This window comes from Elephas maximus, chromosome 1 (genome assembly GCF_024166365.1).
Source record: "Elephas maximus indicus isolate mEleMax1 chromosome 1, mEleMax1 primary haplotype, whole genome shotgun sequence".
NCBI classification, from domain to species: Eukaryota; Metazoa; Chordata; class Mammalia; order Proboscidea; family Elephantidae; genus Elephas; species Elephas maximus.
In genome coordinates, this window is record NC_064819.1 from 123,124,289 (window position 1) to 123,151,969 (window position 27,681).

At 39.0% G+C, this 27,681-nt stretch overlaps 1 protein-coding gene across 2 annotated transcripts in view; it reads left to right on the top strand.

Moving 5' to 3' along the window:
• PRIM2 (DNA primase subunit 2) overlaps positions 1–27,681 on the top strand; it is a 386,408-nt gene that overhangs the window by 20,451 nt on the left and 338,276 nt on the right. The window lies entirely within an intron of this gene.

Here is a 27,681-nt window from a genome sequence, read left to right on the forward strand (position 1 = left end):
ATCAGGTGAAGGGTTGAATTTATCTTGAGTGTGGGAGTAAATTTTATATTTCAAAGCTATGGAGTAAGCAAGTTTGATTTGAATTGTGTAACGGTTTCAAGCACAGTGCCAAGTGTTGAGTAAATGTCTGAGGTAATTTCTAGAGAAAACAGTAGTCGAATTCAAAAGATTTGTCTATATACTATTTCACGAACACTAGGTAATCTTTAAGATGAGTATAAAACATGAAATTCCCTTTCCTCAGGGTTAAAAATTAGGTGATAGATATATGTATAAAATGAGCTTTTTCTGTTGTACCGGATTTGAGGAATTATGCTGGTTAGCAAACCTCAATTTGTTCTGTTTCTGTATAGAAAAATTTGTGATTTAGAGAGAGCTCTTTATGTCTTTCTGTTACAATTGCATATCTTTGACTTTTTTCTAAGTGATATAAATGAAGTCATTACTCAGGCCTTTCTTTCAATAAGCAGATTCTACACATATAATACTTGTGTTCTCATATTGTTTTTTGATGTCAAATAATTATGGAAGCCAACCATGATTATTTTATGTATATTTATTGGAAAGTTTTAGTAAAATATTGATAAACTTTATTGTTTGGAGAATGGGAAGAGTGTTCATTACTGACCTCTTTAGTTAATTGAAGCCTAACTATTTATGCATATAGTTGTAAAAATATATCATGGCAGATGCTCTTTAGTGGCAATATCTTAGAAGTTCACAGAATTTGGATTTTCCTTACCAAGCTCACAAAATTAGATTCTGCTCATTATAACATACTTTAAACCTAGAGATTCTGTGACTAAACATGAAACTTAAAGCTGAAACCCTTGAAGGCTAAAATTAACGTACTGTAAAAATTTTCAAAACAACTTGTGAAAGTTATTTCTCTTTCAAGTTTTCATATACGAATTTGAATTTGGAATTCTTTGTATTCTTATTGTTGGTAACTCTGGCTAGGACTTTTGCCTTGAAAAAAAAAAGTTTATTGCATATAGAGCTATGTCCTAATTGTCTTACAATGTAATATAGATAGATTAATATTTATGTCCTAGAATAATGGAATTAATTTTATTAGGTGTCAACTCTAGTGTTCTGATATTCTCTGTAGTTAAACATTTACATTGGAAAGTATTACAGGTATGCATCGCATTTTGTGAAATAGGACTTTACGTGATTTGGATGTTGTGCAAACACCATATTATATATAGTATGTATGTTTGTATATATTTGATACACATATATCAAAGTAACCCCTGCGCAAGCTGCTCTGGCTCTCCCTTAGTGCCTGGAACCTTGGAGTTTGCAAACTTGCACCTGCAATTGGCTGCCTCTGGGCATGCAGCACTCTCTGGGCAGCCCCAGAGAGCCTGGTTTGAATTGGGGTCCCGAGGGACGGAGGGTGGCCAGGCAGGGTATGCTCCAGTGGCAGTTGCGAACCCTAAGGCTGCACATGCCTGCAGACTGAATACCTGCGGCCTCCTGGCGCCCTTCCAAGCAAGCCCCTCCTCCCCATCTCATGGAAGTATATGTGGTCGGTCGGTTGGTAGTTGCCTGAATGGACGTTATGTGGTGCATACCTGTGCTCATGTTTTCTAAAGGTGTTTAGAAAAAAGATAACTGAGCTTTTTAATGTATGCATCATACCATAATCTTCCTAACCATCTTCCATTCCTCTCTAGTTTCCTGGAAATTAAAACTTTTTGGTTGAAGTTTGTCATGGACTAGTTCAGAACTTAAGTCAAATTGCCTTATTCTAGGTCTTTTGGTGGGAAAACCAGGGATGTGGAGGACTAATGGAGTGGCAGAAAATAGTCCTTTTGTGTTCACAGTCATTGAGTGGCCAAATCTGATTTACCGAGGCAGGAAGAAGTTGCAGAAACAACATTTATCCAATAAGTCCAGCCTTATGAATATATTCATTCTGCTACTCTCCACACCTCTGAAGGCATACAGAAGACTTGTTGGTAGGTGCCGTCAAGTCTATTCCGACTCAGCGACCTTATGTACAACAGAATGAAACACTGCCTGGCTCTATTCCATCCTCACAACTGCTATCCTTGAGCCCATTGTTGCAGCTACGGTGTCAGTCCATCTTGTTTAGGGTCTTCCTCTTTTTTGCTGACCCTCTACTTCACCAAGCCTGATGTCCTTTTCCAGGAACTGATCCCTCCTAATAACATGTCCAAGGTACGCGAGGTGTAGTCTTGTCATCCTTGCTTCTAAGGAGCATTCTGGTTGTACTTCTTCGAGGACAGATTTGTTTGTTCTTTGGGTAGTTCATGGTATATTCAGTATTCTTTGCCAAAACCATAATTCAGATGTGTCAGTTACTCTTTAGTCTTCCTTATTCTGTCCAGCTTTTGCATCTGTATGAGGTGATTGAAAACACCATGGTGTGTGTCAGGTGCACCTTAGTCTTCGTTGCCTTTTAGCACTTTAAAGAGTTGTTTTGTAGCAGATTTGCTCACTGCAATGCATTGTTTGATTTCTTGATCATCCATGGGTGTTGCTTATGGATCCAAGTGAAATGAAATCCTTGACAGCTTCAGCGTTTTCTCTGTTTATCATGATGTTGCTTATTGGCCCAGTTGTGAGGATTTTTGCTTTGTTTATGTTCAGTTGTAACCCATACTGCAGGCTGTGGTCTTTGATCTTCATCAGTAAGTGTTTCAAGTCCTCTTCAATTTCAGCAAGCAAAATTGTGTTATCTGCATAACACAGGTTGTTTATGAGTCTTTCTCCAATCCTGATGCCCCGTTCTTCTTCATGTAATCCAGCTTCTCAGATTATTTGCTCAGCATACAGACCGAATAGGTATGGTGAAAGGATACAATTCTGACGCACTCCTTTCCCAACATTACACCATGCAGTATGCCCTTGTTCTGTTCGAATGACTGCCTCTTGATCTATGTACAGGCTCCTCGTGAGCACAGTTAAGTGTTCTGGGATCCCCATTCTTCACAATGTTATCCATAATTTGTTATGATCCACATAGTCACATGCCTTTGCATAGTCAATAAAACACAGGTAAAAACCTTTCTGGTATTCTCTGCTTTCAGCCAGGAACCACTTGACATCAGCAGTGATGTCCCTGGTTCCACGTCCTCTTCTGAATCTGGCCTGAATTTATGGTAGTTCCCTGTTGATATAGTGCTGCAATCGCTTTTGAATGATCTTTAGTAAAATTTTACTTGCTTGTGATATTAACGATATTGCTTGATAATTTCCTCATTTGGTGGGATCACCTTTCTTGGGAATAGGCATAAATATGGATCTATTCCAGGCAGTTGGCCAGGTAGCTGTCTTCCAAATGTTTTGGCATAAATGAACGAGCACTTCTGGCGCTGCATCTGTTTGTTGAAACATCTCAATTGGCATTCTGCCAGTTTCTGAAGAAGCCTTGTTTTTTGCCAGTTCCTTCAGTGCAGGATAAACTTCTTCCTTTAGTCCATTGGTTCCATCGTATGCTACCTCCTAAAATGGTTGAACGTCTACCAGTTCTTTTTGGTATAGTGACTCTGTGTATTCCTTCCGTTTTTTTTTTTTTTTTTAATAATTTTTATTGTGCTTTAAGTGAAAGTTTACAAATCAAGTCAGTCTCTCACACAAAAATCCATATACACCTTGCTACACAGTCCCAATTAATCTCCCCCTAATGAGACAGTCTGCTCTCTCCCTCCACTCTCTCTTTTTCTGTCCTTTTTGCCAGCTTCTAACCCGCTCCACCCTCTCATCTCCCTTCCAGCCAGGAGATGCCAGCATAGTCTCAAGTGTCCACCTGATCCAAGAACCTCACTCCTCACCAGCATCCTTCACCAACCCATTGTCCAGTCCAATCCATGTCTGAAGAGTTGGCTTCAGGAATGGTTCCTGCCCTGGGCCAACAGAAGGTGTGGGGGCCATGACCACCGGGGTCCTTCCAGTCTCAGTCAGACCATTAAGTCTGGTCTTATGAGAATATGGAGTCTGCATCCCACTGCTCTCCTGCTCCCTCAGGGGTTCTCTGTTGTATTCCCTGTCAGGGCAGTCATCGGCTGTAGTCGGGAACCATCTAGTTCTTCTGGCCTCAGGATGATGTAGTAGCTGGTTCATGTGGCCGTTTCTGTCTCTTGGGCTTGTAATCACCTTGTGTCCTTGGTGTTCTTCATTCTCTTTTGCTCCAGGTGGGTTGAAACCAATTGATGCATCTTAGATGGCCACTTGCTAGCGTTTAAGACCCCAGATGCCACTCTTCAAAGTGGGATGCAGAAAGTTTTGTAAATAGATTTTATTATGCCAGTTGACTTAGATGTCCCCTGAAACTGTGGTGCCCAGATCTGTGCCTCTGCTACGCTGTTCTTTGAAGCATTCAGCTTATTCAGGAAACTTCTTTGCTTTTGATTTAGTCCAATTGTGCTGACCTCCCCATTATTGTGTGCTGTCTGTCCCTTCACCTAAAGTAGTTCTTATCTATCTATTATCTATCTAATTAGTGAATACCCCTCTCCCACCCTCCCTCCCTCCCCTCCTCGTAAACACAAAAGAATGTTTTCTTCTCAGTTTAAACTATTTCTCAAGTTCTTATAATAGTGGTCTTATACCATATTTGTCCTTTTGCAACTAATTTCACTCAGCATAATGCCTTCCAGGTTCCTCCATGTTATGAAATGTTTCACAGATTCCTCACTGTTTTTTATCGATGCATAGTATTCCATTGTGTGAATATACCATAATTTATCCATTCATCCGTTGATGGGCACCTTGGTTGCTTCCATGTTTTTGCTATTGTAAACAGTGCTGCAGTAAACATGGGTATGCATACATCTGTTCGTGTCAAGGCTCTTATTTCTCTAGGATATATTCCAAGGAGTGGGATTGCTGGATCGTATGGTAGTTCTATTTCTAACTTTTTAAGGAGGCACCAAATTGATTTCCAAAGTGGTTGTACCATTTGACATTCCCACCAGCAGTGTAGAAGTGTTCCAATCTCTCCACAGCCTCTCCAACATTTATTCTTTTGTGTTTTTTGGATTAATGCCAGCCTTGTTGGAGTGAGATGAAATCTCATTGTAGTTTTGATCTGCATTTCTCTAATGGCTAATGATCGTGAACATTTCCTCATATATCTGTTAGCTACCTGAATGTCTTCATTAGTGAAGTGTCTATTCATATCTTTTGCCCATTTGTTAATTGGGTTATGTCAAAGCTAAAAACTTTTTGCCAGTCTGTAGGTAGTCTTTTTACTCTTTTGGTGAAGTCTTTAGATAAGCATAAGTGTTTTCTTTTTAGGAGCTCCCAGTTATCTAGTTTTTCTTCTACATTCTTTATAATGTTTTCACCATGTACTAGGGTTCCTAACGTTGTCCCTATTTTCTCTTCCATGATTTTTATCTTTTTAGATTTTATATTTAGGTCTTTGATCCATTTTGAGTTAGTTTTTGTGCATGGAGTGAGGTATGGGTCTTGTTTTATTTTTTTGCAGGTAGATATCCAGTTATGCTAGCACCATTTGTTAAAAAGACTGTCTTTTACCCATTTAACTGGTTTGGGGCCTTTGTGAAATATCAACTGCTCATACATGGATGGATTTATGTTCGGATTCTCAGTGCTGTTCCATTGGTCTATGTATCTGTTGTTGTACCAGTACCAGGCTGTTTTGACTACTGTGGCGGTATAATAGGTTCTAAAATCAGGTAAATTAAGGCCTCCCACTTTGTTCTTCTTTTTCAGTAATGCCGTATTTATCTGGGGCCTCTTTCCCTTCCATATGAAATTGGTGATTTGTTTCTCCATGTCATTAAAGAATGTCCTTGGGATTTGGATCAGAATTGCATTAAATGTATAGATCGCTTTTGGCAGAATAGACATTTTTATAATGTTAAGTCTTCCTATCCGTGAGCAAGATATGTTCTTCCACTTATGTAAGTCTCTTTTGGTTCCTTGCAGAAGTGTACTGTAGTTTTCTTTGTATAAGTCTTTTACATCTCTGGCAAGATTTATTCCTAAGTGTTCTATCTTCTCGGGGGCTACTGTAAACGGCATTGATTTGGTGATTTCCTCTTCGATGTTCTTTTTGTTGGTGTAGAGGAATCCAACTGATTTTTGTATGTTTATCTTGTATCCCGATACTCTGCTGAACTCTTCTATTAGTTTCAGTTGTTTTCTGGAGGATTCCTTAGGGTTTTCTGTGTATAAGATCATGTCATCTACAAATAGAGATACTTTTACTTCTTTCTTGCCAATCTGGATGCCCTTTTTTCTTTATCTAGCCTAATTGCTCTGGCTAGGACTTCCAGCACAATGTTGAATAAGAGTGGTAATAAAGGGCATCCTTGTCTGGTTCCCGATCTCAGTGGGAATGTTTTCAGGCTCTTTCCATTTAGGGTGATGTTGGCTGTTGGCTTTGTATAAATGCCCTTTATTATGTTGAGAAATTTTCCTTCTATTCCTATTTTGCTGAGAGTTTTTATCATGAATGAGTATTAAACTTTGTCAAATGCATTTTCTGCATCAATTGATAAAATCATGTGATTCTTGTTTTTTGTTTTATTTATGTGGTGGATTACATTAATTGTTTTTCTACTGTTGAACCATCCCTGCATACCTGGTATGTTTCCCACTTGGTCATGGTGAATTATTTTTTTGATATGTTGTTGAATTCTATTGGCTAGAATTTTGTTGAGGATTTTTGCATCTACATTCATGAGTGATATAGGTCAATAATTTTCTTTTCTTGTGGTGTCTTTACCTGGTTTTGGTATCAGGGATATGGTGGCTTCATAGAATGAGTTTGGTAGTATTCCATCCTTTTTTTTTCTATGCTCTGAAATACCTTTAGTAGTAGTGGTGTTAACTCTTCTCTGAAATTTTGGTAGAACTCTGCAGTGAAGCCATCCGGGCCAGGGCTTTTTTTTTTGTTGGGAGTTTTTTGATTATCTTTTCAATCTCTTCTTTTGTGATCGGTCTATTTAGTTGTTCTACCTTTGTTTGTGTTAGTTTAGGTAGGCAGTGTTTTTCTAGGAATTCATCCATTTCTTCTAGGTTTTCAAATTTGAGCATAGTTTTTCATAGTAATCTGATATGATTATTTTAATTTCAGTTCGGTCTGTTGTAGTATCGCCCATCTCATTTCTTACTCAGGTTATTTGCTTCCTCTCATGTTTTTCTTTTGTCAGCTTGGCCAATGGTTTATCAATTTTGTTGAGTTTTTAAAAAAACCAGCAGCTTTTGGTCTTTTTAATTCTTTCAATTGTTTTTCTGTTTTCTATTTCATTTAGTTCAGCTCTAATTTTTATTATTTGTTTTCTTCTGGTGCCTGTGGGTTTCTTTCATTGCTCTCTTTCTATTTGTTCAAGTTGTAGGGATAGTTCTTTGATTTTGGCCTTTTCTTCTTTTTGGATGTGTGCATCTATTGATATAAATTGACTTCTGTGCACCGCTTTTGCTGTGTCCCAAAGGTTCTGATCAGAAGTGTTTTCATTCTCATTGGATTCTCTGAATTTCTTTATTCCATCTTAATGTGTTCTATAATCCAGTCTTTTTTGAGCAGGGTATTGTTCAGTTTCCAAGTGTTTGATTTCTTTTCCCTGCTTTTCCAGGTATTGATTTCCACTTTTATAGCCTTATGGTCAGAGAAGATGCTTTGTAATATTTCAGTGTTTTGGATTCTGCTAAAGCTTGCTTTATGACCGAATATGTGGTCTATTCTAGAGACTGTTCCGTGTGCACTAGAAAAGATAGTTGGTTGCTGTTGGGTGGAGTGTTCTGTATATGTCTATGAGGTCTAGTTTTTTGATTGTGGCATTTAGACCTTCCGTGTCTTTATTGAGCTTCTTTCTGGATGTCCTATCCTTTAGCGAAAGTGGTGTGTTGAAGTCTCCTACTGTTACTGTGGAGCTGTCTATCTCACTTTTGAATGCTGATAGAGTTTATGTATCTTGCAGCCCTGTCACTGGGTGCATAAATATTTACTATGGTTATATCTTCTTCTTGTATTGTTCCTTTAATCATTATATAGTGTCATTCTTTATCCTTTCTGATGGATTTAACTTTAAAGTCTGTTTTGTCAGGAATTAATACTGCCACTCCTGCTCTTTTTTGATTGTTGTTTGCTTGGTATATTTTTTTCCATCCTTTGAGTTTTAGTTTGTTTGTGTCCCTAAGTCTAAGGTGTGTTTCTTGTAGGCAGCGTATAGGCGGATTTTGTTTTTTAATCCATTCTGCCACTCTCTGTCTCTTTATTGGTGCATTTAGCCCATTTACATAATGGGTAATTATGGATAGGTATGAATTTAGTGCTGTTATTTTGATGTCTTTTTCTGTGTGCTGACAGCTTCTTTTTCCCACTTGATTTCATGTGCTGAGTAGATTTTCTTTGTATATTGTCCTTTCCTCATATTCGTTGTTGTTGATTTTGTTTCTGCTGTGTCTTGTATTTTATTTTGATGATTAGGATAGTTTGTCTCCTTTGTGGTTACGTTATTATTTACCCCTATTTTTCTAAATTTATAACTAACTTTTATTTCTTTGTATCGCTGTATGTACCTCTCCATATGGAAGGTGTATGATTACATTTTATTTTAACGTTGTCTTCTTTTATATACTAACATCGCCGTTACCCTGTGTTGGGCTTTTTTTTTTAAATCTTGCATTGTTTTTTTTTTGGATTTCCCTGTCTGGGTTGACTTCTGGTTGCTGTGCCCAGTGTTCTAGTCTTGGGTCGATACCTGATATTATTGATTTTCTATCCAAAGAACTCCCTTTAGTATTTCTTGTAATTTTGGTTTGGTTTTTATGAATTCCCTCAACTTGTGTTCATCTGGAAATGTCTTAATTTCACCTTCATATTTAAGAGACAGTTTTGCTGGATATATGATTCTTGGCAGGCAATTTTTTTCCTTCAATTTTTTATGTCATCCCATTGTCTTCTTGCCTGCATGGTTTCTGCCAAGTAGTCCGAGGTTATTCTTATTGGTTCTCACTTGTAGGTGACTTTTCTTTTATCCCTCGCTGCTCTTATAATTGTCTCTTTATCTTTGGTTTTGGCAAGCTTGGTTGTAATATGTCTTGGTGACTTTCTTTTAAGATCTCCCTTATGTGGAGTTCGATGAGCATCTTGGATAGATATCTTCTCATCTTTTACAATATCAGGGAAGTTTTCTGTCAACAAATCCTCAACAATTTTCTGTGTATTTTCTGTTATCCCTCCCTGTTCTGGTACTGCAATCACTCGTAGGTTATTTCTCTTGATAGAGTCCCACGTGATTCTTAAGTTTTCTTCATTTTTTAAAATTCTTTTATCTGATTTTTCTTCAAATATATTAGTGCCAAGTGATTTATCTTCGAATTCAGAAATTCCAGCTTCTACTTGCTCAATTTTGCTCGTCTGACTTTCTATTGAGCTATCTAATTCTGTAATTTTATTGTTAATCTTCTGAATTTCTGATTGCTGTTTGTTAAACTTTTCATTATGATTTTTCCAGTTTGTTAAACTTTTCATTATGTTCCTGAATAATCTTTCTGATTTCTTCAGTTGTTTTATCTCTGTGTTCCTTGGCTTGTTCTGCGTATTGCCTCATTTCCTTCCTGATGTCTTGGAGGGTTCTATATATTAAACTTTTGTATTCTGGCTCTGGTAATTCCAGGAATGCACTTTCATCTAAAAGATCCCTGGATTCTTTGTTTTTAGACCCTGTTGAGGTGATCATGGCCTGTTTCTTTATGTGACTTGATATTGACTGTTGTCTCCGAGTCATCTACAAGTTATTTGTATTAGTTTATGCGTGCTCACTGTGTCATAGCTTCTTGCTTTGTTTTGTTTTGGCATACCCCTATGGGTTGCTTGAGTGAGCTAGCTTGATTATTTTCGCCTTTGGAGCTCTGATGTGCTGTCCTGAGATGGCTAGAGCTGTTATCCAGTATATCAGTCTAGGAGTCCATTCAGTTTTCTTGTATGAATTCAGCTCAGGTTTCCAGGTAGCTGATCATCAAGTGTGTGGTACAGGCTCTGTCCTACAGTCTTAGAGGGGCAGGGGTGATTGGCGTATATACCCATATCTGATTGCAGCCTGGGGTCACGCTCTGAACAAGGCAGGGTGCTGAGAACCGACCCCCAGGTGTCTCTGAAGAAAACGCGTCTCTGTTCCCTAGAGCGTGCTGGTGGGTGAGCTGTGCAGAGAGACCATGGGCACTGAAAGTTTTTGTTGTAAGGACCGGGAGGTACCAGTTATCCCTGGACCCCTGTCGCGGGTGGCTGGGTGACTCACGTGGAGCCTCTAGTCCTTAGGTACCCGTTGTGGGTAGGTGAGGACCTTGTTTAATAGGCAAAGCAATGTCAAATATCAAAAAGTCCACCTGCGCACCACACCGCCGAAATGGTTGCAGTTTGCCAACAAGGGCCTATTCTCCCAAAATAGGCCAACACAGGTCCATGCAGAAGGGAAAGGTGGTCAAGGTCCACGGATGGTTTATGCTTGGACAGGAGCCGCTTCTGTCCTGAGCTCCCCCAGTTAATGGAGCTAGCAAATTATCTTTTCCCCCCCCAATTGCAAATTTTTTCCTTCCCCAAGGCCGGGAGGATGGCTCCAGGTACTCACCAGGGTCTACATCAGGCTCGGGGATTCACCTGATGAAGCCAGCTTGGGGATGGGGGGGGGTGTGGCAAAATATACACAAGTACTTAGCTTTTGCTGAGGGCGCCCTTCTCCTTAGGTTCCGGAGGTGCGAGTGGGCTGTGTGGCTGGCTGCTTCTCCCTGAGGAGACTGTGGCCGAACGCTAGTACCAGCCTGCCGCCGCCGCTGCCGCTGCTCCGGGAATGGTGCTTGGGGGTTCCCCGGGATTCAGGTTCGGTAACTCCTCTCCACTTCTGAACGGTCTCTTCCTTCCCCTGCCATTCAGTTCGTTGTCTAAGCTTGCCTTTGAAGCTCAGGGCTCCCAGCTTGTCACAAGTACACTCGTTTCACTTGTTTTTTTTGGGTCTTTGTTGTAAGGAGGGCTCCACGGAAGCGTCTGTCTATTCCACCATCTTTGCTCCGCCTCCTCTCCATCTGCTTTTGATGCTTCCTGCGTCATTTAATATTTTCCCCATAGAATCCTTCAGGGTTGCAACTTGAGGCTTGAATTTTTTCTTCAATTCTTTCAGCTTGAGACTTAACACTGGTGGTGTAGTGGTTAAGAGCTATGGCTGCTAACCAAAAGGTTGGTAGTTCAAATCCACCAGGTGGTCCTTAGAAACTCTATGGGGCAGTTCTCCTCTGTCCTGTAGTGTCGCTATGAGTCAGAATTGACTCAAGGACAATGGGTTTTCAGCTTGAGAGATGCCGCGTGTTCTTCCCTTTTGATTTTCTGACGCCAGCTCTTTGCATATGTCATTATAATACTTTGTCTTCTCAAGCCACTCTTGGAAATCTGTTCAGCTCTTTTACTTCATTATTTCTTCTATTTGTTTTAGCTGCTCTATGTTCAAGAGCAAGTTTCAGAGTCTCTTTTGACATCCATTTTGGCCTTTTCTTTCTTTCCTCTCTTTTTAATGACCTCTTGGTTTCTGCATGTATGATGTCCTTGATGTCATTCCACTACTTGTCTGCTCTTTGAACATTAGTGTTCAGTGCATCAAACCTATTCTTGAAGTGGTCTCTAAATTCAGCTGGGATAGACTCAAGGTCGTACGTTTGCTCTCATGGACTTGTTCTAATTTTCTTTAGCTTCAACTTGACTTGCATAGGAGCAGTTGATGGTCAGTTCCACGGTGGGCCCCTGGCCTTGTTCAGACTGATGATGTTGAGCTTTTCCATCATCTCTTTGCATAGATGTAGTCGATTTGATTCCTGTGTATTCCATCTGGATAGGTGCATGTAAATAGTTGCCATTTATGTTGGTGAAAAAAGGTATTTGCAATGGAGAAGTTATCAGTCTTGCAAAATTCTGTCATTGATCTCCGGCATCATTTCTATCACCAAGGCATATTTTCCAACTACCGATTCTTCTTTGTTTCCAACTTTTGAGTTCCAATCACCAATAACTATCAATGCATCCTGATTGCATGTTCGATCCATTTCAGACTGCAGAAGTTGGTAAAAATCTTCAATTTCTTCATCTCTGGCCTTCGTGTTTGGTGGATAAATTTGAATAATAGTCGTTTTAACTGGTCTTCCTTGTAGGCGTATGGATATATATTCTATCACTGACAGCGTTGTACTTCAGGATAGATCTTGAAATGTTCCTTTTGGTGAAGAATATGAATGTCATTTCTCTTCACTTTGTTATTCCTGGCATAGAATATATGATGTCTGCTTCAAAATGGCCAATTTCGGTCCACTTCCGTTCAGTACAGAAGAGAGGGCAATGAAAACCTCTATTACGGACTTTTCCTCATTGACTGTCTACCTGCTGCTGATGGCTAGTCTTCCTGGCTTTCAGGTTCTTGGTATCATACTCCAGCTGTCGATAACTGCCAGCTGTCTTACTTTGTTTCATACCTATCTCTGGGCAAAATGTGCTCTCCCAATTCCAGTTTCCCATGAAGCTTTTGGACAAAAGATTTGTGTCATCTCTGTTGCAGTACTAATAGCCAAATAAATTCCAGCTTCCGTTTAGTTGATCCAGGCTTGTATAAGATTGTTGGGAAACCCAGAGGACTGTTCTTGAACTTGCATGAGGTCCTTGTTCCCTGGGGAAGGAGTACTTGTTGATGACAGAATGAGGACTGGACTTATTAAGGTTTGGGTTTGCCCTGTGATGTAAGATATAGAGGAGAAAGCTTGGTTAACATTTATTTTATGTTTGGAGTGTTCCAGGCACTAAGCTAAAAGTTTTTCATAGATTTTGTCAGTTGATCCTCACCGTAACTCCTTGAGGAAACTGAAGCTCAGAGGCTAAGTAACTCCCCCCGAGTTAAGTGATAGAACTGGAACCCAAAGATCAGATCCTTATATATTTTGAGATGTATAAATCACAAAGCATGTTACTAAATATAGGAACTGATTTCTTCTCAGCTAGTCTTTAACTAGCGGTTACATGAAGTGGGATAGATGCTGACATTTGAGGCGATATGACCCATCAAAAGGGATATACAAACACAGTTGTGATTTTAGAGATTTACATTAATGTAGGAAATTACAGCACTAACTGTAATTTTACATAGATGTTTTATTTTAGCTGATAGTTCTTGGCCGAAATAAAAACCAAATTTATTAAATACACCTTAAGTAGTTTTCCTACTGTATGTGCGCTGCCTCTAGGGAAAACACGTTCACACAGCTCTGTTGTTGAAGGGTTCATTATTTAGCCCGTGGCCTTTCTAGACCCTTTGTTGCTTTTCTTCTCTGCTACCTCTTTTTTTTTTTTAAAAAACATTTCTTTGATCACATTGTGCATTTTAGTTCATGTTCAAGAACAGGCTCATGTAACATATAAAGATCATTGTAAACCAAAATAGACAAACCAAAACCAAAATAGAATAGATTTTTGTGCCTGAGGTGGGAGTAATTTAACATGTCAGAAAAAGAGAAATTATTGACTTGGGTAGGTTTTCTTTGTGGCTCGTAAGAAAGATGTCATAGAGGGAGGCCAACTGGTTCCTGCCAACTGGATCTTTTAGGAGAACGGCTTCTTGGTCCAATCCAAGGGTTCTCAATAGGGACTGTAGTCTCCCCTGTTAGATATTCTGAACATCTTCGAGGTGTATTTGGTGGTTGCAGCAGTAATTGGCAGATGCTAGAGGCATTTAGTTGACAGGAGAGTGGAGAGTTCTATACAACAATGAATTGCCCTACCTCTTTCATGACTTTTGATTTTTTCCTTTAGGTATTTACGTGGGTAAAAAGGTCTCCTTTCTAATGATCTGAATCTAAAACCAAACACAATTTTACAAGCAAACAATTGTTTTTTTTTTCCCCCACGTTTTTTGTGTGCCTTGGTTGTTCCTGAAAAGCAACTGTTGTGTGAACTGAGTGAAGATTATAGTTTGTTCTGTTCTGAATGTTTTTTGGAAAAGCACATCAGTGATGTGATACTTGAGACAGCAGTACACACTTTACCCTTCTACATTGATAGATGTTACATTCACAGTGATTCTATGTATGAGTATAATACCTGAGTCCTTCATCATTTCATCCGTTACACTGTGCCTACCGTTTATGTTATACCAGTATTAAATAACTTTGCTTTTATTTCTCTCTTATATTTTATAGAATTATATTGATTAAAAAAATTGTGTATAGGTAGATTTTTCTATCTCCAAATTTCATTTTGGCATAGTAAAGAAGGTATTTAAAAATATTTGTTATAAAAAAAGTAGCATTGTCAGAGATACAAGGTGGCTTTTGTCTTATAAGATGGTGATGATGATACTGATGTAAAGAATACCATAGAGGAATTTCAAGCAACATAAACCATTGAGAGAACTTTGCCTTTGGAATAAGGAAACTCTGAAATTTAACTTGTTAGTCTACAGGCCCTGAAAATGTGATTGTGAACCATTAGTTCCATTTAAGATGTAGTCATGACTGTAGCATATTTCCTAGTTTTCTTTGTGGGAGATACAAGGTGGCTTTTGGCTTTGGAGTTCACTTTTTAAAATCTTTTTAAAACATTTTCCCCCTTGTTTTTAAACATACTGTTTATCTCACTAATGACTAAAGTAGCTGTCATCCCAGTTGCATTGTTTTATAACTAAAGTTATATATGGATGTCTTCTATTTTTTTGTAAAAAATAATTGTAAATTAAGCCCTCGATATTGCATATTCCAGTACCAACAAGACTTGTGAGCACAGCAGGTGAAGCAAACAGCCAAAAGCAGCATCACAGTAATACTTCTTTGTGGTCTGCAGTGGGCGGGACTGGAAGAGTTTAAAGCCCATTAGGGGCGATGGGGAGGGCAAGAAGGAAAGAAGGAAAGGGAGCTGGAGGCCTGGCAGGCCCGAGGGCAGCCAGCTGGTTGGTGAGTGTGCCCCCTGCAGGTGGGTGGAGGCCAGGGGCGGCTCGGGAGACCAGGCAGGACCAGTGGCGGTGTGGGTCCCAGGCTGACCAGCAACCTTCCTGTGCCCCTCTCCTGTGTATAGTATGGTGTTCGCACAACATCAAAATCACACGATGTCCTATTTCATAGAACGTATGGTGGTAGACTTTAAGCAACATATACCTGTACCACATAAAAGTATTATTTGAGGCTGTGGAAAAGAAGACTGCAAAGGGAGTATTTAAAACTGTGGGAAAAAAAGTTATGAGTGAGAAGAGAAAATCTGGGAAAATTAATCTCATATTGCATTTCTTATGACCCTAGATAAGCTGGAGCCTTAGTGGCACAGTGGTTAAGAGCTTGGCTGCTAACCAAAAGGTCAGCAGTTCAAATCCACCAGCCGCTCCTTGGAAACCCTATGGGGCAGTTCTCTTCCGTCCTCTGGGGTCTCTGTGAGTCAGAATTGAGTTGATGGCAACAGGTTTGGGTTTTTTGGGCTTAGATAAGCTACTTGACCGTTCAATGCCTCGTTTTCCTCTACTGTAAAATGGGGAAAATAGTAGTATCTCTCTCATAGGCTTGTTGGGAAATTAAATCATCTGTACAGTTGCGTAGTGCTTGGCACATAGTAAACAGTAAAGATTAACTGTATAATTTATTAAGCACTTTGGTTATGCATATGAAAACTGAAATGACTGTTTCTAATCCTAACTTTAGAAGTTGCACTGAATGTTTAATATTAAAAAAGTGATCTTATTAGATGTGCTATTTTAATTTCTCAAATTAGAACTTTGTGGTTTCTGAAGGTCTGGTCAGTTGTCATCTTAAAACTATTTTTTTGATAATTATATAATTTACTCTGTAGGTATTTTTATCAAAAGCTTTCATTTTTTCCTGACATTTAATGCCTTTTCGGTACAGACTTTGGTATAATAGTTTCACCTTCACTTTTTTCTTTTTTACTCATGTAATTCTTTCACCTTTTGAGACTTAGAAATAAACTCTTGATTGAATATGTGATTTTTTTTTTTTTGATAGATTGAATGTAAGATAACCGAGGAGTGGAAATACTAAAACTGAATCTAGTTATTGACAGGTTTCTTCTGGTGAAGATGGACTATAAGGAACCCAGTGGTATTCGGCATCTGTATTTTTTTTTCTTCTTTCTGTGACAGGATTATTATGCTCTAGAAATGTCATTTGGGGGAGCCAAAGCACTGTACTATAACTTCCAATAGTCCATTCAGTGTAGAAGGGAAAAACAAAAACAACAAAATGAATTGCAGTTCATGCTTTGCAGGTGTTTGCATGTTTCTTTCTTCTGCTTTAACAGTAAATGGTTAAAGGGATGAATAAGACTAAATGTTAAGTACTTATATACCTGGGATTTAAATTTTTTACGTTTGCATTGTAGTTCTCTTGATGTATAAGATTAAGAGAAATTAGTATTTTCAGTTGAATATGTGTCATGTCACTTCAAAGCTGTAGTTGCTCCAAATTAGACTATAGATTCCTTGTCTAATTGAGATCCACTATGAAGTGCTTTAAAAGCAACCTTTGGAATGTAGTCTGGATTTTTCTAGTCCATGAACCAATTAATATTTTCTGAGTGCCTGTAGATGCAAAGAACTGTAAATTATATTAAAAGTATTGCCACTTGAGTAGATCTTTACAGAAACAATTTTGGTACTGTTTGGTTGATTAGTGTACATCAGAGATATTGTTTGAGCTCTCCAGATGACAGGTTGTTCAGGAATGTAATAAGATCTGCATACAAATAGAATATTGGAATTTAGATTTGAAAAGGATGGTTTCTTATTTATTTTATAACTATCTATCTAGCTTTTCGTTTAGTTTGTTGTATCATTTAAAATGGATTAGAATTCATTTTAGCATCTCTTTTTAATATAACCTTGGCATGATTGTTTTTCTTTATTACTCCCCCTGACACACAGGTGTGTGTGCACACATGCACACAGATAATAGAAGAGCCACACTTTGGGTGGCATTCCTAGCAGAATAATGATAAGATTTATTTGGAGTTTTTAGTAGTTGCTATCCTTAGTCATGAAGGAGCCCTGGTGGCGTAGTAAGTTAAGTGCTTAGCTACTAACCCAGAGATCAGCACTTTGAACCCACTGGCCACTCCGTGGGAGAAAAATGTGGCAGTCTGCTTCCAAAAAGATTTCAGTCTTGGAAACCCTACTGGGCAGTTCTACTCTGTCCTCTAGCATCACTGTGAGTCGGAATTGACTTGATGGCAGTGGGTTAGGCTTTTGTCTCTAGTCATGAGAAATTTCTCTAGAATTTTGCTGTCTATGTATAAGAAAATTGATTCTATAACAGGGGCTGTATTCAAGACCATGTCTTCATCAGAAACAGAAGGTTACCGTATGTTGGCAATTATATGTATTTTCTTCACCACCCCTTAAGTTCTTGCTATTACCTGACTTTCGTTATCAAATTCCAGAGTTGCTTAGTTTTGTTTTGTTAGCCAAAGGGATGTTTTAAGTGGGTTGAGAGAGGAAATACTTTAAATATTTATGTCCCAGCATCTCTCTGTGTGTGAATGAATGTAGTTCCTGTAGAACAAGTAATCAGTTAGCTTGGTGTGTTAGAACGGCAGTTTTGCTGCTTTATTGTTCTCTGGTTTCTCTCTGTCTAACAAAAAAATTGATATGATACTTACTTTTTTATGAGTGCCATTGTTTAAAACTTTTATGATTGAATGCCTAGTGAAATTAACCTTGTGCAGTATGGAACAGCAAAAGTGGAAAGAAACTGTTTTCTGTCTTTTAAAATACTATTTGAATCTAGTTTGGGTATAATTGACCTCTGTGGAATTGAAAGGAGAAAACAAATAAGATTTTCTTTTCTTATGACATTGTATTAATTTTCCCCAAATGGCAGAATTATCCTAAATGTTGTGAAGTACTAGGTTTTAGCAAACTAAGTGGAGCTTAGTTGGTATTTATTTTTACTGTATATGTGGTAAAGTTAGGTAATTAATGAAGGTTTAAAGGGCTATGTATGTGATAAATTCACCCAGTTTCAGCTTCTTAAACCTAAGAAGCACAATTTGCCTAAATTATGCAAAATGCTAATTAAAGGATTTAATTTGCTAATCATCTCAGTTTGATTAGAGGCAGATGCTGATTATCTTCACAAGTCTAAATAGACCTTTCAGAGATAGCTTTCACTATTTAAAATCAACTTGTCAAACTAATTAAGACATAAACTTAAGGAATAACAAATACCAGTGGTTATCTATCTGCCTTCAGTGTAATGCAGGGCAGGGTAATTCACAAATGCTGTGCTCCAAACACTTGGTGTATACGATACTGTTATCAATTTCAGTATTCCCAAAGTTTACAAGCTGTAGTTTGCTTGGCTTTTTTATCGAGCTCATTAGATTCTCTAGTCATAATTTTTGTTGGTCCTTTGGGTCTCTGATTTTTTTCCCCTGCTCTTTTCTCCTTTTGCTATGAGTAGGACAGCATAAGGGAACAGAGACAGCCCTGTGCACCTGCATTCAAACCATGTGTACAAACAGGCAGATGTATCACGGGCAGGTATGCCAGGCTTCTCTTACAGGTGACCAAACTGTCCCCTTAAAAATCTAAGAGATGTGGCAGAAAACAGTCAAGTAGACGGGTCACTGTCAGTGCCAGGAGGCAGTGGAGCCCTCGCAGCAATTTGGATCCTTGCTGCCAGCGTTTGTATTCTTCCTGGCGTCTCTCTTTCACAGGAAGAGCAGACGGAAGATGACTTATAGACTGGTCAAGTGTCTGTGGCTGATTTAGGATTAACCAAAAACAAAACCAAACATGTTGCTATTGAGTCGATTCTGACTCATAGCGACCCTGTAGGGCACGCAGAACTGCCCTATAGGGTTTCCAAGCAGTGGCTGGTAGATTTGAACTGCTGACCTTTTGGTTAGCAGCAAAACGCTTAACAACTTTGCCACCATGGCTCCAGTTTAGCGTTAAGACTGTGGAAACCAAGGCAGAAATTGTCTTACATTTGGCTTTAGTCACATGCAAATGGCTCAGTAACAGAAATTGTTTGGGGTTTTATGTTGTACACCTAGGGTATTAGGATAGGAGGTCTGTCCTAACAAAATGAAATTAATAGACATACGGATGCTGCTGTACCAAGGTTCGTGGTAGCAGGATGAGGTAGCATGCCATCAAAGCAAGGTACTAATCCAGAGAGGTAGTATAGCCTGGCGGTGAAGAGCTCAGGTTTTGGTGCTGCACAACCTAGGGTTGAATCTTGGCACTCCCACGTACTAGTGAAATGGAGAATATAATAGTACTGTTTCATAAGGTTGAGAGACTTTGATAAGTTAATATACATAAAGTACTTAGAATAGTGCCTGACACCCAGTAAGCAAGCACACGATAAATGTTAACCATTATGCATTATTTTTATTTGTTACTGTTTCAGCTTCTGCTGGAGATTTACAAAAGATGGAGAATATTATAGATTCTGTTCCCTAATAAATCTACTTGAGCCATTTAAAAATTACTGCTATAAACATGTACAATAACAAAATTCCAAGAACTTCAGTTGTGTGAGATAAGCTAACATAGTCTGAAATACTAGTATCTTATTAAATGGATAAATACAGATTTTAGTCCAAATCATGCTTCTTTTTATGTGGTGTGAGGGGGTTAGGACTATGTATAAATAAATGCTAGATTGACAACGGACAATTGGCTTAAAAACCCAGCATTTGAACCATTTTGTGCTAATTGTATACTTAAGGGAGTTCGATTGAACTTGTTGCATTAAATTTATTAGGCAGACTGAGGGGAAAAATAAAAGCCTTGATTCAGTAGATGTTAGTAGAAGGGTAAAGAACAGAAAAATTTATATATTAGTGAAATTTCCAAGATTCAGTATGTGCCATATCTCTAAAAGTTCTTAAACCTTCTAGAAGGTTGCTGGTTTATGCTGGGTTTTAAAATAGGAGTGTTAAGGAGTCAGAACTTATACTCTATTAAAGTAAAGCAAAGGGATTTATTGAGGTTTCAGAAGAGTTTGAACGGGGCAGGGGGCACCTAAGATGGAGCCATGATGTGTCCTGAGGTACTGAAATCACACAGACATATTTATATGGTAAAACTAGGAACTTGAAGGTACAATATTCTGATTGGAAGGTTTTCATCAAGAGAGTTAGAGGCAGGCAGGCTTACTTGAAGCAGGGAACCTTCTGTGATTGGTTTGAAGAGTGTATGTGTGTTTTGTTGGTTATTTCTTGGTGATATGTATGCTTTGTTGATTAGTTACTACTTAAAATTGCGGAAGTGCCTGACTGTAGAGGTTTTCAGAATGATCACAAAACAATTACAGGACATTCTTTCTTGTTAGTGCAGTTCTCTTGTACAATGTGATGGTTTCTTTGGGAACACACTAACAACGTTCTTTCTTAGCTTGATTACAAAAACAGACATTTCCTTAGATATCAGTTACAAAGAAAACATTTCTTTAAATATAGGTTAAATCTATATAAAGGTTGGTGGTTGTTAAAGAAATGAGTAAATATTAAGATGGAGTCTGGACTCAGGCCTCAGGCCAGGTGTTTTACTAAGATCAAATGCCTTAGTTTTGGAGCTGTCATACAGGAGGAATGGTTCTCTGTATCACCTTGTACAGCTGTGAACTAGAGTGTCTGGGATTTGCAAAGGAAACTTTTCAATTTTTTGTCATCTTGAAGCTTTCATCTGAATTTAACAGTTTCTCAGTGTGATTGAAGTAAATGTAGGTAAAATTGCATATTCTTGAAGTGATAAGAATGAAAAATAACTTCTGTTCTTAAATAGCAAGTATGCTAATATTTCATATTCTACATTTGGCAGTGTAGTGAAAATTAATTTATAACCCAGTAGCCAAGTATTATGGATTGAACCATGTCCCCTCAAAATGTATGTCTACTTGGCTGTGCCGTGATTCCCAGTTTTGTGTGATTGTCCACCATTTTGTCATCTGATGTGATTTTCCTATGTGTTGTAAATCCTGCCTCTATGGTGTTAATGAAGCAGAATTAGAGGCAGTTATGTTAATGAGGCAGGACTCAATCAACAAAGTTAGGTTGAAATATAAAAGAGAGAATTGAGCAGAGACAGATGAACTTCATACCACCGAGAAAGCAGCACCGGGAGCAGAGTGCATCCTTTAGACCCAGGGTTCCTGCGGTGAGAAGCTCCTAGACCAGGAGAGGATTGGTACAAGGACTTTTCCCCAGAACTGATGGAGAGAAAAGGCCTTCCCCTAGAGCTGGATCCCTAAATTTGGACTTAGAGCCTCCTAAACTGTGGAAGAATAAGTTTCCCTTTTTCAAAGCCATCCACTTGTGGTATTTGTGTTGTAGCAGCAGTAGATAACTAATACACCAAGTATTATTATGTGGATAATAAAGGTATTTAGAAATGGTTAAGTGCTCAGCTATTAACTGAAAGGTTGAAGGTTCAAATTCACCCAGAGATGCCTCGTAAGAAAGCCCTGGCAGTCTACTTCTGAAAGGTCACAGCCACTGAGAACCCTATGGAGCATAGCTGTACTATGAAACACATGGGGTTACCATGAATTAGAATTGACTCAACAGCAAATCATTTTGTTTTATTATAAATACTTATAGCTATATGCTGTCCAGGCAGTCCCAACTCATAGCAACCCTACAAGATAGAGTAGAACTGGCCCACAGAGTTTCCAAGGGGCAGCTGGTAGATTTGAACTGCCGACCTTTTGGTTAGCAGCCAAGCTCTTAACTGCTGTGCTACCCAAAAGACCCCCTGCCGTCGAGTCGATCCTGACTCATAGTGACCCTATAGGACAGAGTAGAACTGCTTTATAGAGATTCCAGGGAGCGTCTGGCAGATTCGAACTGCCGACCTCCTGGTTAGCAGCCGTAGCACTTAACCACTACGCCACCAGGGTTTCCGTTGTGCTACCAGGGCCCATAAATGCTTATAGCTAATGAATATTTTGCGTTCTAAGAAATTACCTTAGGTGGTGTCATAGATTAAAGATGGCTGTAATTTTTTTTACACTTTCTCATTGAGAGGTGGGATTTATGCCACCTCCCCTTGAATTTGAGCAGGTTCTGTAACTGCTTTGACCAGTAGAATATGGCAGGAGTGATACTGTACCTGTTTCTGGGCTCAGATCTTAAGAAACAGGTAGTTTCTCACTTCCTGTCTCTGAAATACACTCTTTGGGAGCCCTGAGATACCATGTAAGAAATCCAATTGCTCTCAGACTGACTTGCTGGAGCAGTCTAATCTGAAATTTGGCATAAACCAGCAACCAACACGCCTGAGAGGCCATATCTCAGCATTTGTTGAGAGTTCTAGCTCAGCTCAGCCTTTAAACCAACCTACCAAGGTTCCAGACATGTGCGTGAAGCCATTTATTGACCCTTCAGAACAGCATTTCACCAACTGGATACAACTAGTGGCTCTATTTAGTACCACATGGAACAGAAAAATCACCCAGTTGAGCCCTTTCTGAATTCCTGACCCACAAAATTAGGGAATATAATAAAATAGTTTGAAGCTGCTAAGTTTTGGGGTAATTTGTTACGCAATAGATAATTAGAACTGGTGGCTAAGCTAGAGCTTCTGGCTTCTTCAATTTGAGATTAAAACAAAACAAAACAAAACAAAAATATCTACTCCAAAAGCCCCAAAACAGTCCTACCATGATTTGGAAAGACTAAGAAATGTAATGAAAGATAAGGTAACTTAAGATTATTGTTAATACTATGGAAAATGAAAATTCTGATAATTATTTGAGTGGAGAAGAGGACTCTAAGGGAGCTCAGATTACTCAGAAGGGAGAGAAATGGGAAGATTGTCACCTTTCAGAAATTCAGTTGGTGGAGCTACTTGAAAAGTTAGCTGAGTAGTTTATGGGTTTTTCATTTTGAAGAAGTGAGGTTTGCCACATCTAAGATTTTACAGGAATCCAAGAATTCTTTGATTTTCTTTACTTTCAGAGACAGCACTTTACTTTTCAAGACCCTGGGAAATGAGATAGTAAGGTAGTTGGCTGTCGTATATAGTGCCATTACCCCCCCAGAGTTTGCCAAAATGTGAAGTAGACCAAACTGTTAAGTTTATTTCATGGCATAGATTGTGGGTTGTCGTTTCTACTTACCAAATATAAAATTAACTCCACTGGTGGCACAGTGGTTAAGAGCTCAGGCTGCTAACCAAAAGGTCAGCAGTTCAAATTCACCAGGCGCTCCTTGGAAACCATATGGGCAGTTCTACTCTGCCCTAGAGGGTCGCTATGAGTTGGAGTTGATTCGATGGCAACGAATTTGTTTTTTTTATGAAGTGGTGAGTACCCAATATGTTCAGAGCACTGTGTAGGTGCTATGGGGGATATAAAAGCACTTTCTTATATAGAAAGGGGTGTAAATAAATGAGTGAAAAAGTTGCTGTGGACACCATACTGTACAAGCTTCTTGATTTTTGTGAGCTTTTCTGAAATGGCTGCAGATTTTTATTTTCAGCATTTCATACTGAAATTTAGATTATAATATTTCATACTGAAATTTAGATTATGATAGGTAAGGAGGGAAAACCTTTGGAAATTGTTTCTTATTGAAAAACTGAAAAAACAAAACAAACAAACCCTAAAAAACTCTTGTAAGTCCAAGGAAGCACGACAGTTGGAGCCTAATAAACCCTTTTATGTTGGCAGGCACATTTGCTGCTATTATAACATTTTGCTTAAGGAAAGGGAGAATCATGAATGAATGTAAACATGTACACAGCGGTTTGACTTTGCTGTTCAGCTTTCTGGGTTCCTTAAGGTGTATCACTTTTCTTTTTTTCTGGATTATGTTTTAAGCTGAGTCACTTTTGGATTGCAGTGATCTTCCTGGTGGTGAAAACAAGATGCAGCATCAAAATTTGCTTTTAAGTTTCCCAAGGCTGGTCTTGTTTATTTCTATAAAATAGAAAAATTTTGGCTTACTCAAAATGAACAGTCATAAGGGAAATACTGATAAGGAACAAGTAGTTGTATTTTGAGTAAGAGATCAATGTCAAGATCGTTACAGAGAACAATATGATGGGTGTAGAGTGTATGAATTCAGTGTTTTCTTTCTTTTGCAAGCTTGGGGATGCAGAATGAAAATAGCCATGTTGAGGCAGGGTAGGAGGACAGACTTTGGAAGGAGAAGATACTATATTGCAATGTGACTAAAATACACACTTAGAACATTTAGCCAGAATGATGGCTATTAAGAGAGGTTCATGCTGATGTTATATGTTGCTCAAGGTTAAAATGAGCTCCCATCTCATACTTTCTGAAGCAGAGGAGTAAAAGGAGGGCTGTGAATTGATGGGTTCAGAAGAGTGGCTCCTGGGTAGTACAGAGAGTCCAGCTTCCTGTTGCACTCTAGTGTTGCGGTACTTGAGAACTGGACGTCCCTGAACAACTGCATCTTTTCTCAGTAGCATCATGGCTTCTTCCTGTATTTCAATCCATAATTTAAGTGCAAGATAAAGCACTTGAACATTTTAGGACTGTAATTTAGGGATAGAATTGTAACTTGGGATAGGGATATAGCCAATGGGAGGAAGTTATTGATGGACTATGAAGTAAGATAAATGGTAGGTAGCCTTTTACTCTTCATTGGTGCCGGGCACCTTTATGAGATGATGGGGAACGTGTGTCCAGGTGAGTGACAGTGTCAAGAAGTGACTTGGAGGGACCTTATCAGTCCTTTCTTTACCAAGGTACCCCAAGTAAACGCACAATTTATAGAAAGTGTGCTTGCTGTACAAATCCATCTTTAAGATAAGTTCTCTAGCTACCAGAGTGACACTCCTAAGTCCATTTTGCATAGAAATTCTGGAGCTACTCCCTCCTTTGTACTACCTTGTTGTTGTTAGGTGCCGTTGAGTCGGTTCCGACTCATAGCGACCCTGTGCGCAACTGAACAAAACACTGCCTGGTCCTGAGCCATCCTGACAGTCGTTGTTGTGCTTGAGCTCATTGTTGCAGCCACTGTGTCAACCCACCTCGTTGAGGGTCTTCCTCTTTTTGGCTGACCCTGTACGCTGCCAAGCATGATGTCCTTCTCCAGGGACTCATCCCTCCTGACAACATGTCCAAAGTATGTAAGACGCAGGCCATTCTTGCCTCTTAGCAGCATTCTGGCCGCACTTCTTCTGAGACAGATTTGTTCGTTCTTTTGGCAGTCCATGGTATATTCAGTATTCTTCGCCAACACCACAATTCAAAGGCGTCAGTTCTTCTTCAGTCTTCCTTATTCATTGTCCGTCTTCAACATGCATATGATGCTACTGAAAATACCATGGCTTGGGTCAGGCGTACCTTAGTCTTCAAGGTGACATCTTTGCTTTTCAACGCTTTGAAGGGGTTCTTTGCAGCAGATTTACCCAATGCAACGCGTCTTTTGATTTCTTGACTGCTGCTTCCATGGCTGTTGATTGTGGACGCAAGTAAAATAAAATCCTTGACAACTTCAGTCTTTTCTCCCTTTATCATGATGTTGCTCATTGGTCCAGTTGTGAGGATTTTTGTTTTCTTTATGTTGAGGTGCAATCCAAACTGAAGGCTGTGGTCTTTGACCTTCATTGGTAAGTGCTTCAAATCCTCTTCACTTTCAGCAAGCAAGGTTGTGTCAGCTTCATAATGCAGGTTGTTAATGAGTCTTCCTCCAGTCCTGATGCCCCATTCTTCTTCATATAGTACAGCTTCTCAGATTATTTGCTAAGCATACAGATTGAATAGGTATGGTGAAAGACTACAGCCATGATGCACACCTTTCCTGACTTTAAACCAATCAGTATTCCCTTGTTCTGTCCGAACAACTGCCTCTTGATCTATGTAAAGGTTCCTCATGAGCACAATTAAGTGTTCTGGAATTCCCATTCTTCGCAATGTTATCCATATTTGTTATGATCCACACAGTCGAATGCCTTTGCATAGTCAATAAAACACAGGTAAACATCCTTCTGGTATTCCCTGCTTTCAGCCAGGATCCATCTGACATCAGCAGTGATATCCCTGGTTCCATGTCCTCTTCTGAAACCGGCCTGGATTTCTGGCAGTTCCCTGTCGATATACTGCTGCAGCCATTTTTGAATGATCTTCAGCAAAATTTTGCTTGAGTGTGATATTAATGATATTGTTCTATAATTTCCACATTAAGTTGGATCACCTTTTTTGGGAATAGGGATAAACATGGATGTCTTCCAGTCAGTTGGCCCAGAAGCTGTCTTCCATATCTCTTGGCATAGATGAGTGAGCACCTCCAGCACTGCATCTGTTTGTTGAAACATCTCCATTGATATTCCATCAATTCCTGGAGTCTTGTTTTTTGCCAATGCCTTCAGAGCAGCTTGGACTTCTTCCTTCAGTACCATCAATTCCTGAACATATGCCACCTCTTGAAATGGTTGAACATTGACATTCTTTTTGGTATAATGACTCTGTGTATTCCTTCCATCTTCTTTTGATGCTTCCTGCATTGTTTAATATTTTCCCCATAGAATCCTTCACTATTGCAACTCGAGGCTTGAATTTTTTCTTCAATTCTTTCAGCTTGAGAAACGCTGAGCATGTTCTTCTCTTTTGGTTTTCCATCTCCAGCTCTTTGCACATGTCATTATAATACTTTGCTTTGTCTTCTCGAGAGGCCCTTTGAAATCTTCAGTTCTTTTACTTCATCAATTCTTCCTTTTGCTTTAGCTGCTTGACGCTTGAGAGCAAGTTTCAGAGTCTCCTCCAATATCCATCTTGGTCTTTTCTTTCTTTCCTGTCTTTTCATTGACCTCTTGCTTTCTTCACGTATGATGTCGTTCCACAACTCATCTGGTCGCTAGTGTTTAATGTGTCAAATCTGTTCTTCAGATGGTCTTTAAATTCGGGTGGGATATACTCAAGGTCATATTTTGGCTCTCGTGGACTTGCTCTGATTTTCTTCAGTTTCAGCTTGAACTTGCATGTGAGCAATTGATGGTCTGTTCCACAGTCGGCCCCTGGCCTTGTTCTGACTGATGATATTGAGCTTTTCCATCGTCTCTTTCCACATATGTAGTCAACTTGATTTCTATGTGTTCCTTCTGGTGAGGTCCATGTGTATAGTCGCTGTTTATGTTGGCGAAAGAATGTATTTGCAATGGAGAAGTCGTTGGTCTTGCAAAATTCTATCATTCGTTCTCTGGCATTGTTTCTGTCACCAAGGCCATATTTTCCTACTACTGATCCTTCTTCTTTGTTGCCAACTTTCGCATTCCAATTGCCAGTAATTATCAATGCATCTTGATTGCATGTTTGATCAATTTCAGACTGCAGCAGCTGATAAAAATCTTCTATTTCTTCATCTTTGGCTGTAGTGGTTGGTGTGTAAATTTGAATAATAGTCATATTAACTAGTCTTCCTTCTAGGCATATGGATATTATCCTATCACTGACAGCATTGTACTTCAGGATACATCTTGAAACGTTCTTTTTGACGATGAGTGCAACACCATTCCTCTTCAAGTTGTCATTCCCAGCATAGCAGACCGTATGATTGTCTGATTCAAAATGGCCAATACCAGTCCATTTCAGCTCACTGATGCCTAGGATATATTGATGTTTATGTGTTCCATTTCATTTTTGACAATTTCCAATTTTCCTAGATTCGTACTTCTACATTCCAGGTTCTGATTATTAATGGATGTTTGCAGCTGTTTCTTCTCATTTTGA